This window comes from Acinonyx jubatus, chromosome A1 (genome assembly GCF_027475565.1).
Source record: "Acinonyx jubatus isolate Ajub_Pintada_27869175 chromosome A1, VMU_Ajub_asm_v1.0, whole genome shotgun sequence".
Classification (NCBI taxonomy): domain Eukaryota; kingdom Metazoa; phylum Chordata; class Mammalia; order Carnivora; family Felidae; genus Acinonyx; species Acinonyx jubatus.
Window position 1 is genome coordinate 29,575,425 of NC_069380.1, and position 9,749 is coordinate 29,585,173.

The following is a 9,749-nucleotide window of genomic DNA, read 5'->3' on the forward strand; positions in this document are numbered from 1 at the left end:
AATTTCTGAAATTAATTCCTAGGTGTTCCACATGCCGTGATGTGACAATGTATTGTGATCCTCAGGTATCGTGTTTGCATTCTAAAAGAGATCTCATTAAGTCAAAAGGATGAGTAGTATGTGTACTTCATACTGCATAGTGGGGTAGATGTGAAGGAGGAAGGAGACTCTCAAATCACATCCCATCGGGCACGGTCCACTTTCTCCCAACATGATAATCTTATGAGTAAGGCTTGCCACAGTAGAGATGTGACTTTATGTTCTAACAGGTGTTAAAATTCCTTGAATTACCAATATTGGCAAGGAAACAACTACACGTTGACTTCAATGGCACTAATGGGTGCCTTCTTTAAGAAAGATATTATTATTATTACAAGACTATTTAAAAAAACCCACTTCATCCAGAAGATCTATAGTCCAATTGTATTAATCCCACTGCAAAGGCACAGGGAGATTCTGTTGAAATTAATAGAAAATGGCAAAATAATACCTTACATTAATGATTAACATATTAGGAAAGTTTAAAAAGCATACTTCTAGACTCAGAGTCTCTGGAATGAGTCTATGAACATGCATATGCTCATATTTTTCAATGTGATTGTTTGGCAACTGCAGAATGGGTAAATTAGCTTCCTTTGTTAAAAGAGAAGAAGTCTCCCAAATTGACTTTGGGAACTAAATCCCAAACTGCAAATAATTGAAAATAAAGGTTAAAAATGAATACGCTGATACAGCAGTCTCCTAGAACAGAGCGCATCATCACTATACAATTATAACTGGGTTTTCCAAGTGGAAGATTAAAAGAGAAACTCAGTTTTGACATTTTAGCCAAAAGGATTTTTAGCAGAACCTTGTGGTAAAAATAAGGGCAAAGGTAAAATGGTGTGTTTACCCTAAAGCGTCTGAAAATCTTCACAGTAATTAGGAAAAGGGATTTTTTTTTTCCTATCAAGTTTTCATCTTCTCTCTTCTTGCTTAGAGACAGAATCATCTCGATGGAAAATTAGCAGTCACAGAGCAGTGTTCAATTTCACTAAATTATGGCACAATTCTGGTGCTGTATGTTATGAGGAGCCTTTAATGCCATTGCTGGAGGACAATCAGAGATTTTTCCAGTTCTTGGTAGTTGAATTGCAAAGGAGAATATTAATAAGATAAAATCCTGGGATGGGAAAATCTTTCAACTCTGAAATTCTATGCCTGGAAGAATCGTAAGATAGCATTTTCTCATAAAGTACCTTTGCTTTGGAAGATCCACAATCCTGATTATTATTCAAACCTAATTTCAGCTCAGAAAACTTAAGTGAAAGACAATCTTCAAGTTCTGAGGATTATAAAAGATGACAGGATGTATGTACTTTTGATCAAAAATGCACCAGGGGCAACCGCTGCCCACCAAAAGACAGCTCAGAGAGGCTGTCAGTCAGAATAAGAGGGATGCAAGTCAGAGCAAATCACCGTGTCAGACTCCCGGGCAATGAAACCATTACTCCTTAAATGCTGGGCAGTTAGGAAATGTTGCTGTACCGTGAAAATGACATTATGAAATTCTCGGTTTGTTATTTCTCTTTAGTTTTCATTTAACATTTATGTACTTGAAAAGGCAACCAAATTACACATTGTCCTGATTAGGGTTTGAAACCTAGCGTAATGTTCATCTCATTTTTCAACAAATATTTATCGAGTGCCTGCTATTTACCAGGCCTTATGCTAGGTCCTGGGGCTCACAAAATGATTGGATCTTGGATCTTGATTCCTATTGTGTAGTAGCCTACGGTCCAGTGGGATAGGAGAGTTGGAGGTATACTTGGAGATCATCTAATTTTATAGCTCAGAACCCTTGGGCCCCAAGAGAGTTAGGGACCTATTAAAGGCCACCTGGCTTGTTGGAAACAGAGGTGAGATGATTCATGGCCTCCGATTTCCACAACAGAGCTGTTTTGAATTCTTTATTCATTTATTTACTCATTAAAACATATTCATCGAGTGTGTACTCTGGGCCATTTATGTTCTCCCCCTCCTGGAGGTTACAATTTTATCAGGGAAGGTGAATATCAAAATGGTGAAGAATGTACAAATTCCTTAAGCTATAACTTTAATGTATAAATAATGTCACTTAATATTCTAGTAAGTAAATTTACACAGTATTTCAATCATCCCCCGCTTACTGATGGCAGAATATTTAACATGATCAGTCTCAGGTGAATCCTATTTTTTTTCCCACTCTTTCCTTCTCCTCATGGTTGATATTAAGTTGCCCTTAGAACTTACGGATTGTTGTGGGCCCCATCTTGTCCCAGATCGTCATTAACCAATATGGGCAAGAGATGTCTGATTATCCCCATCCTTGATCCTCTTCATCAATCCTTTTGGCGTTTACTGAGATACCCATCAACACCTCTGGTCTACACTGCCTGGATTCCAGCAGTGAAGTTTCAGAAGACTCTGTCTTCTCTTCTGCAAAAATTTTTTAAAACATTGTTTTTAGTATCCTCTTAGACTGGAAAATTCACTCCTATCTTGCCTTTTTTCTGAATTTTTTGCCTAAGTCATAAGTATTATGCCTCTAAGTTCTTTAGGGCTTTTGTCTTTTGATAGTCAAATGCCAGGATATTTAGGTTCCAAATTTAATTCCTTTAAGCCATCATCATAGAAACGATTGTTGAAAAACTACTTTGAAACTCAAAAACTAATTGACCCCTATCTCTTTTAGCATCCTAGTCTGAGGGCAGTGGTAAGAGTAGGGTAGTATGCTGGTTACTTATTCCTCAACATGTCTCATGGTTTCTGTGGGTCAGGCATTCAGAGAGGGTGCAATGAGGACAAGTTATCTCTCTTCCTGTGTCTGGGGCCTAGCTGAAAGTCATCAACATTGTGGGGCCGAGATCATCGTAAAGCTTATAAATGCAGTATCTGGAGGTTGCTGTTGGCTGGGGGCCTAGCTGGTGAGGTCAGCCGGAAGACCCTCACGTGGCCACATCATGTGCCATGGGCTTTATTAGAACATGGTGGCTGGGTTCCAGGGGCAAGAGGTGAGAGAGAGAGAGAGAGAGAGAGAGAGAGGCAGGCAGAAGCCATATTGCTCTTTATGACAAGCCTCATCAGTCACATGGTGTCCTTTCATTGGTTGAGGAAGTTACAAAGGTCCACCTGCATTCAAGGAGAGAGAACACTGATCCCACCTCTGGATGGGGAGGCTTGTCCATGCCACACTGTGAGCATATGGACATATATTGGTATGGCCATCTAGGGAAAACATAATCTGCCACAAGGGGGTTAGCAGAAAATACAGGGAATGAAAAACACTGGGTAATGCATCACAATATTATTTTGTCGCATTTGGTCTGCAGCTGATGGCCATCTCACGTGTGCAGATGTGGCCAAAAGGAAGGAAAGCATGTATTGATGGAGAATCAAAGTGTGTGTGATTGGTTCTTTGAAAAAATGTCTCAGAGTATTCGTGTCCAGCTATTTTTGTCCCACTAAGGAGTGCAGTTTCTAGCTATTTGTGTCCCACTGAGGAGCGAGCTTTGCCCTACCATTTGCAAACTAGTTGTGATTATCACTAGAGGCCCTCCTTCTGTGGGTTACCCTCTCACTACTTTCCCCAGGGACTGAGTGTGTTTATGTTGGATTTTCCCACTCCTATCACCAATTCCTGCCAGTTCCCCCTTCTTTCCTTTTCTATATAATAATCTAATGGTTCAGCCTTTTGCTGGGGGAATTAATTGGGTTATCATGTCCTTAACTAATAATAGCTTTTTTTTCCCCATGAATTTTAACAGCTGCCTAATTGAAGTATCCAAATGGAATAACTAATAATGAGAAACTTAGGCTTTTAAAGCCTGACTGCAGGGCTCAAGGATGAGACCAGGGCGGGCTGGGCAGAGCAGCTCAATAGCTCCTAATCATGCCATGCAGATGCCCATCTGTGTGGCCTGCACCCAGGGCTGACCTGCTTTCAAGAAGCTTAATTAGCAAGATGAGAAGAATTGCCTCCTTTCCATGCTTGGGTGAAGGCGTTGATCTAGCAGAACAGTAGAGCCTAGCTACTCTCTTCTTTATTAGTATATATATTTTAAATGAAATAATGTTATTATTTTATTCTGGTCATAAAATGAATTCTTGCCTACTTTCAAAAAGCTACACATTTCTGGAATTGCAGAGAAAAAAGAAAAACTGTGTGAAAACTTACCATCCAGATTTAACTCTTAAAACGTTTTGGGAAATGTTCTTCCATATATTTCTGTATGCGTGGTTACCTAGAGCTATACTTATACATGACTTTGTTTACATATACTACACATCCTGTTCTGTATCCTGTTTTGTTTTGTGTTCATTCAATAATAGTTATTTTTTCCATGTCAATTAATATAGATCCGCATCATCATTTTTATTGACTGCGCAATATCCCTCTGTGAGACATACCATAAGTTATTTAACCAATTCTATTGAACAACACTTACGCCTATTGCAACTTTTGGATATTATAATCAATGCTCTGAAGAACTTTCTTGTACATCCATTTTTATGTACTTGTTCAAAAATCTCTTTGGGATAGTTTCCTACACAGGGAAATTACTAGGAGTTTTTTTTGTTTTTTGTTTTTTGTTTTTTTTTTAAGAGACAGTAGGAAGCTGTGGGGGGAAAGAAATCTGAGTGAGCAGCCTAGTTCCAGAGAATTTGTGGAAAAAATATACATAAAAGGCTCTATTGAGTTAGGAGACTGATTTAGACAGCTCAGAATGCAAATTAAAAAAAAAAAATCTTCATGAAAATCTTGTAGCCTAGAGTGGAAGATAGACCCTTATACAAATTCCCAGGGGAGGCATGAACAAAGTACCATGGCAAAGATTAAAAACAAAAAAAAAAAGGGGGGGGAGGTATTAAATCTGAACAAGAGAAGTGGGGGAAGAATTAGAAGAGAAAACAAGTGGGCTGGGCCTGTGGTTGGGAAGGAGTTGAAGACATGAATCCATTCGTTTACTCAGGCTGCCATAACAAATACCAGAGACCAAGTGCATTAAACAACAGAAATTTGTCATTTCATAGTTCTGGAGACTGGAAGTCCAAGATCAAGGTATTAGTAGGGTTGGTTCTTTCTGAGGGTCATGATGAAAAATTCTGTTCCAGGCCATCTCCTTGGCTTATAGATGACTGTTATCTCCCTATGCCTTCATATCTTCTTCCCTCTATAAGAGTCTATCATGAAATTTCCGCTTCTTATGAGGACACCAGTCAAGTGAGATTAGTGCCCATCTTAATGACCTCATTTTAACTTAATTACCTCTTTAAAGACCCTGTCTCCAAATATAGTCACGTTCTGAGGGACTGGGGGTTAAGAGTTCAACCTCTGAATTTTGGGGGTGACATAATTCAGCCCATAATAGCAAAAGAATGGAGAAATGCTTGTATAAAAGCCCAGAGTCAGGCAAGGGTGCTGTGGTTGTGGGAGACTGAGGAAGCTGTAAGCTAGGTGGAGAAGGTCTGGGGGCTGGGATTGAAAAAATAGAAAAGTGGTGGAAGGCGTGTCTGTGCTGGGAGGCAGTCTTGTAAAAATCCCTGAGAAAGGTGGGCTTTATTCTGCAGTGGGTGGGGAATCATGGGTAATTCTAAGGAGTGACATGATCAGGTTTGTCCTTCATTTAGATGTTGCTGTCAGAATACCAAGTATTGGTATGGATGTGGAACATCTGGAACCCTCATGCACAGTTGGTGGGAATGTAAAATGGAACTATTTTTGGAAAATAGTTTCGTACATGTACCATATGAACCAGTATTCCTCTCCTAGGTATCTATCCAAAAGAAAGGGGAGCATGTCTAGACAATGATTTGTACATGGATGTTAATAACAGCTTTATTTGCAATTGCCCCCAACTGGAAACAATTCAAATGTCTATCAACAGGTGAATGGCTGAAGAAATTGTGGTATATCCATTCAGTATAATACCACTAAGTAATATAAAAGAAAGAACCATTGATACAACAATGTGGATAAATATCAAAATAATTATGCTGAGTGAAAGCATCCAGCACTCCCTCCCCCCAAAAGACCCTCAAGTACGTACTGTGTGATTCCATTCATGTAAGATTCTAGAAAATATAAACTAATCTGGGTATGAGGGTTGGGGCAGCTGGGGCAGGGGTGGGAAGGAGAGATTGCAAAGGTGCATGAAGGAACTTTGGGGAAGGATAGAATTGTTCATTATCTTGATTGCAGTGATGGTTTCTTGGTTGTATACAGATGTCAAAAGTCATCAAATTATACAAGTACAGGCAACTTATTGTATGTCAATCATACCTCAATAAAAAACACCAAGCCGACAAAAGGGAAGCAAAACCAGAATCAACAAGAAAGGAAGTCTGTAGGGTGGATAAAAAAAGAAATTGGAACATAACCTTGAGGAAGGGAGACCAGTTAGGAGATGACTGTAGACTTGCGAGAGATTATAGGAATCTGAATGAGTCTGGGTAGGGGTGCCCGCTTGGCTTTGCTCTGCTTTTGTTCTGGGGCATATGCTTTTAGGAACTGAAGTGCTGTGGGCTGCAGAAGGATGCTTTGAACTTGTGTGATAGTGGAGGACACCAGCCTTTCTTCATCTCAGTCTCCACTATAGGTTAGGCATAATTTTAGACATTTGTAGTAGTGTTGAATAAGACAAATATCTTCTGGGCTCTAAAGGCTACCATGCTAGTAGGAGACCAAAAGATAATATGTCAGGTTAACTGCTATGAAGAAAAAGCAGGGTAAGGGGCCAATTAATGGATGGGCATTGGGTATGAGAACCATTCCAGTGAGGTATTTAATAAAGGCCCCTCCAGAATGGTGAGCTCAGGTCTGCATGAAGTGGTGAAAGAGGTTAGTTGAGATCAGGGACAAGTATCCTAGGCTGGGAGACAGGCAAGTGCAAAGGTCTTGAGGTGGCAATGGAAGTGGCTTGTCAAGGAGAAGGCTGGAAAGAGTACAGAGCACAATAGCAGAAGCTTAAGTATGTTCTTGAACTGCCACCATCGTGCGCGCAAACCAGCTTGCTGGTAATTTATACTGGACATTTCCTCTTACAACAATGTTCATGCTAGAATGTTGAAAAGTTTAAGTGCTGTTTGAAATACTATTAGGTTGGCTGTAGCTTGGATTCTGTTTCTTAGGCCCTCTCTGCCCTCTTTTCTTTTTGCAAGGTTGGGGTCGGTTATGGCATTTGTTTTAATGGGATTTAATCTACATTTCATTAGGGTCGAAGATGTGAGAAAACTCTTATGGAGGTGTCTTCTTTTATCGTGTACCTTAATGCCCAATGCTGGGTCGAATCCCACAATTAAAACAAACCTAAGTATGACTGAGAATTGGATAATCACTAATGGTTGAAAAATTAAGATCATTGACACATCCCTATAACATCTACTTCAAAAAATATGGCATTAAAAGGGAGCAATAGACATTTGTTGGTCACCTCTTGTGAGGCGAGCATTTCTACCTGTCTTAATTCATTCTCTCAGCAATCCTCTTATTAACCCTATTTTGCAGCTATAGAAACTAAATAACTTGTCCAAGGTCACACGGCTAGTAAATGCCAGAGTTAGGATTTCAAGTCACGTCTGCTGCCTCCTGCTTGGAACTCCTGTCGCTGTACCACGTCAGTGTTTAGTGCTATGCCTCAACGTACATAAAGCCATGCTGTCAGGGACTGAATAGAGAGGCAGTCCTTTTAAGAAAGCAAACAACTTCCTTGAGAAAGAAGCCTCAAGGCTTTATCTCTTGACTGTCAGACCTATCTGTCTGAATGTTCCGGAAGAGCCTGTGCCCGGCTCAGCCATTTCTCCCTTCCCAGAAGGATTCTCCAAAGGGACTGGGAGCAGAAGGAGGCTGAGGGAAGTGACTGGGTCAGCTGGGTATGATTGAACACTGTGCCAGTATCGAAGACCTGATAGAAATCTGGGGCCTCTGGGCACTCGATTTTTAAAGTAATCCTGTCAGTTCCCTAATAATAGTAATAAATTAACCAAACAGTGGATTCAGTGGTATTTTATGTCCTAAGGGTATTGCTTTCACACTTCAACTTGATAGCATGATTTATCAAGAGATAAATTACAGCTGGGAACGAATGGATTTACTGGTGTCAGAGAGACGACAAGTATATTCCAAAGATGTTACCAGTGACGGGCATATACCTGACAAGCATACTTGAAAATCCCCCAACAAAAAGCTTCTCTTCAAAGTCTGAATAACTTTAATCTTCACTTTAGATGTAGGTTATTGCAAGGACAGAAGGATTTTGATGGTATAATTAGCCCCTTCCCAAATCATTATGACCCAAAAGTACTAATTACGTTTATCTTTGGAGATGGGGTTACTTAGTCAAGCCTTTTCTCAAGCCCATCAGGACGATAAGTAAATAAATGAATGTGGGGGTTATGCTACTCTAAATGAACGTCTAACTGCCGGCTCCCCCCAATCCTCCACTGCCAATCGGCCGTTACCATGTGTCTGTCGTTCTCATGTCAGTGCACATGACGAAGATAGAGTTTTCTTGTTGGATTTGCTTACTGAGCGAGACAACCTCATCTTTGGATGTAAGGGAAAGTGGAATTACTTCCAAGATGTTGCTCAAAAGAGGATCCAGAAAGCAGAACTGAGAAAGAAAGCGCAGGTACAGGGTAGGGATGGCCTGAGCTCTCAAGGTTAGATGAGGACTCCTTGGAGATGTGAGAAGATGGCCCCCTCCACATGGAGGCAGACCCAGAAGTGTGAGATGAGAGTGTGTCCTGCCTTGTAAATCCATAGATGCGTATGGGGCTCTCTCTAGAATGTAACTTTAAGAAAAAGCGTATTAGATCTCTAGAATGTAACTTTAAGAAAAAGCATATTAGAAGAATTCATGGTGACTCATGGTCTAATGAATGTGTTCTCAAAGCCTTTTTTGAGTCTTTTATGAGAAGCATGAAAATGGGCTTATTTTGGGGGGCAGGAGTAGTGAGGAGAAGTAGGGGTAGGGTAGGATGTATGCTCTTAGTGCTTAACAGTATCTTGAAAAATAACTCTAAGCTTGGGGTATTTACCTCATAGACGAAACAAGTTAAGTGTGGGTTGAGCCTTGCACATTCAAAACATGTCTTTAAAACAAATTCCAAAGTCTGGGAACTGTACAATTAATAGACAAACATGCAATATTTTGCCCAAAAAATCAACACAAAAAAATTATTAGGAAAAATAGATGTAGAAATAAGATTTAACTTCAAAAGTAAGCAAGCAGATAAGCTCATTAATGAGTGGTCCACTCAAGAAGCAAATAGGATTTAAAATGTTCCCAGCTTTTGGGTGGTTTAAAGCTAGCCATAACTAGACAACTATGTACACAGATTAAAAGAAAATGGTGCAATGCCGTTTCTTGTTAAATCCCTTTAAAGTTTTCCAATAGCCTGAAGCATTTGTCAAAATCCCAGGGAGGTGCAACAAAGAACTATTTTAAACCTCCAAATTCAGGGCACCTGAAGAAGTAAAGGTGCATGCCATTTTCCCTCTTGGGGATAAATAGCTTTGCCGTATATAAAATTGTGAAAACTGTTATAAACATACTACACTTTGTTATCACATAGTCTATGTGGATCTCTCTAGACCTGGATAAATTTTTTTTTATTGTAAAATATTTAAGCTGCTTCATATATCTTTTGAAATTATTTTTTCTGGCCAAATTCTGAGTAGGTTTTTATAGGGGAAAAAAAAAATCAAGTGCAAGTCAGAACTCCTGGAC

At 39.8% G+C, this 9,749-nt stretch overlaps 1 long non-coding RNA gene across 2 annotated transcripts in view; it reads left to right on the top strand.

Annotated features, from left to right (window-relative positions):
• The window catches only part of LOC106987162 (uncharacterized), a 42,840-nt gene extending 40,089 nt beyond the window's left edge, over positions 1-2,751 (top strand). For both annotated transcript variants that reach the window (XR_001432165.3, XR_008295741.1), the window contains one exon: positions 23-2,751. This is a non-coding gene — a long non-coding RNA (uncharacterized LOC106987162). The remainder of the gene's footprint in view (positions 1-22) is intronic.
• Positions 2,752-9,749: the final 6,998 nt, after the last annotated feature.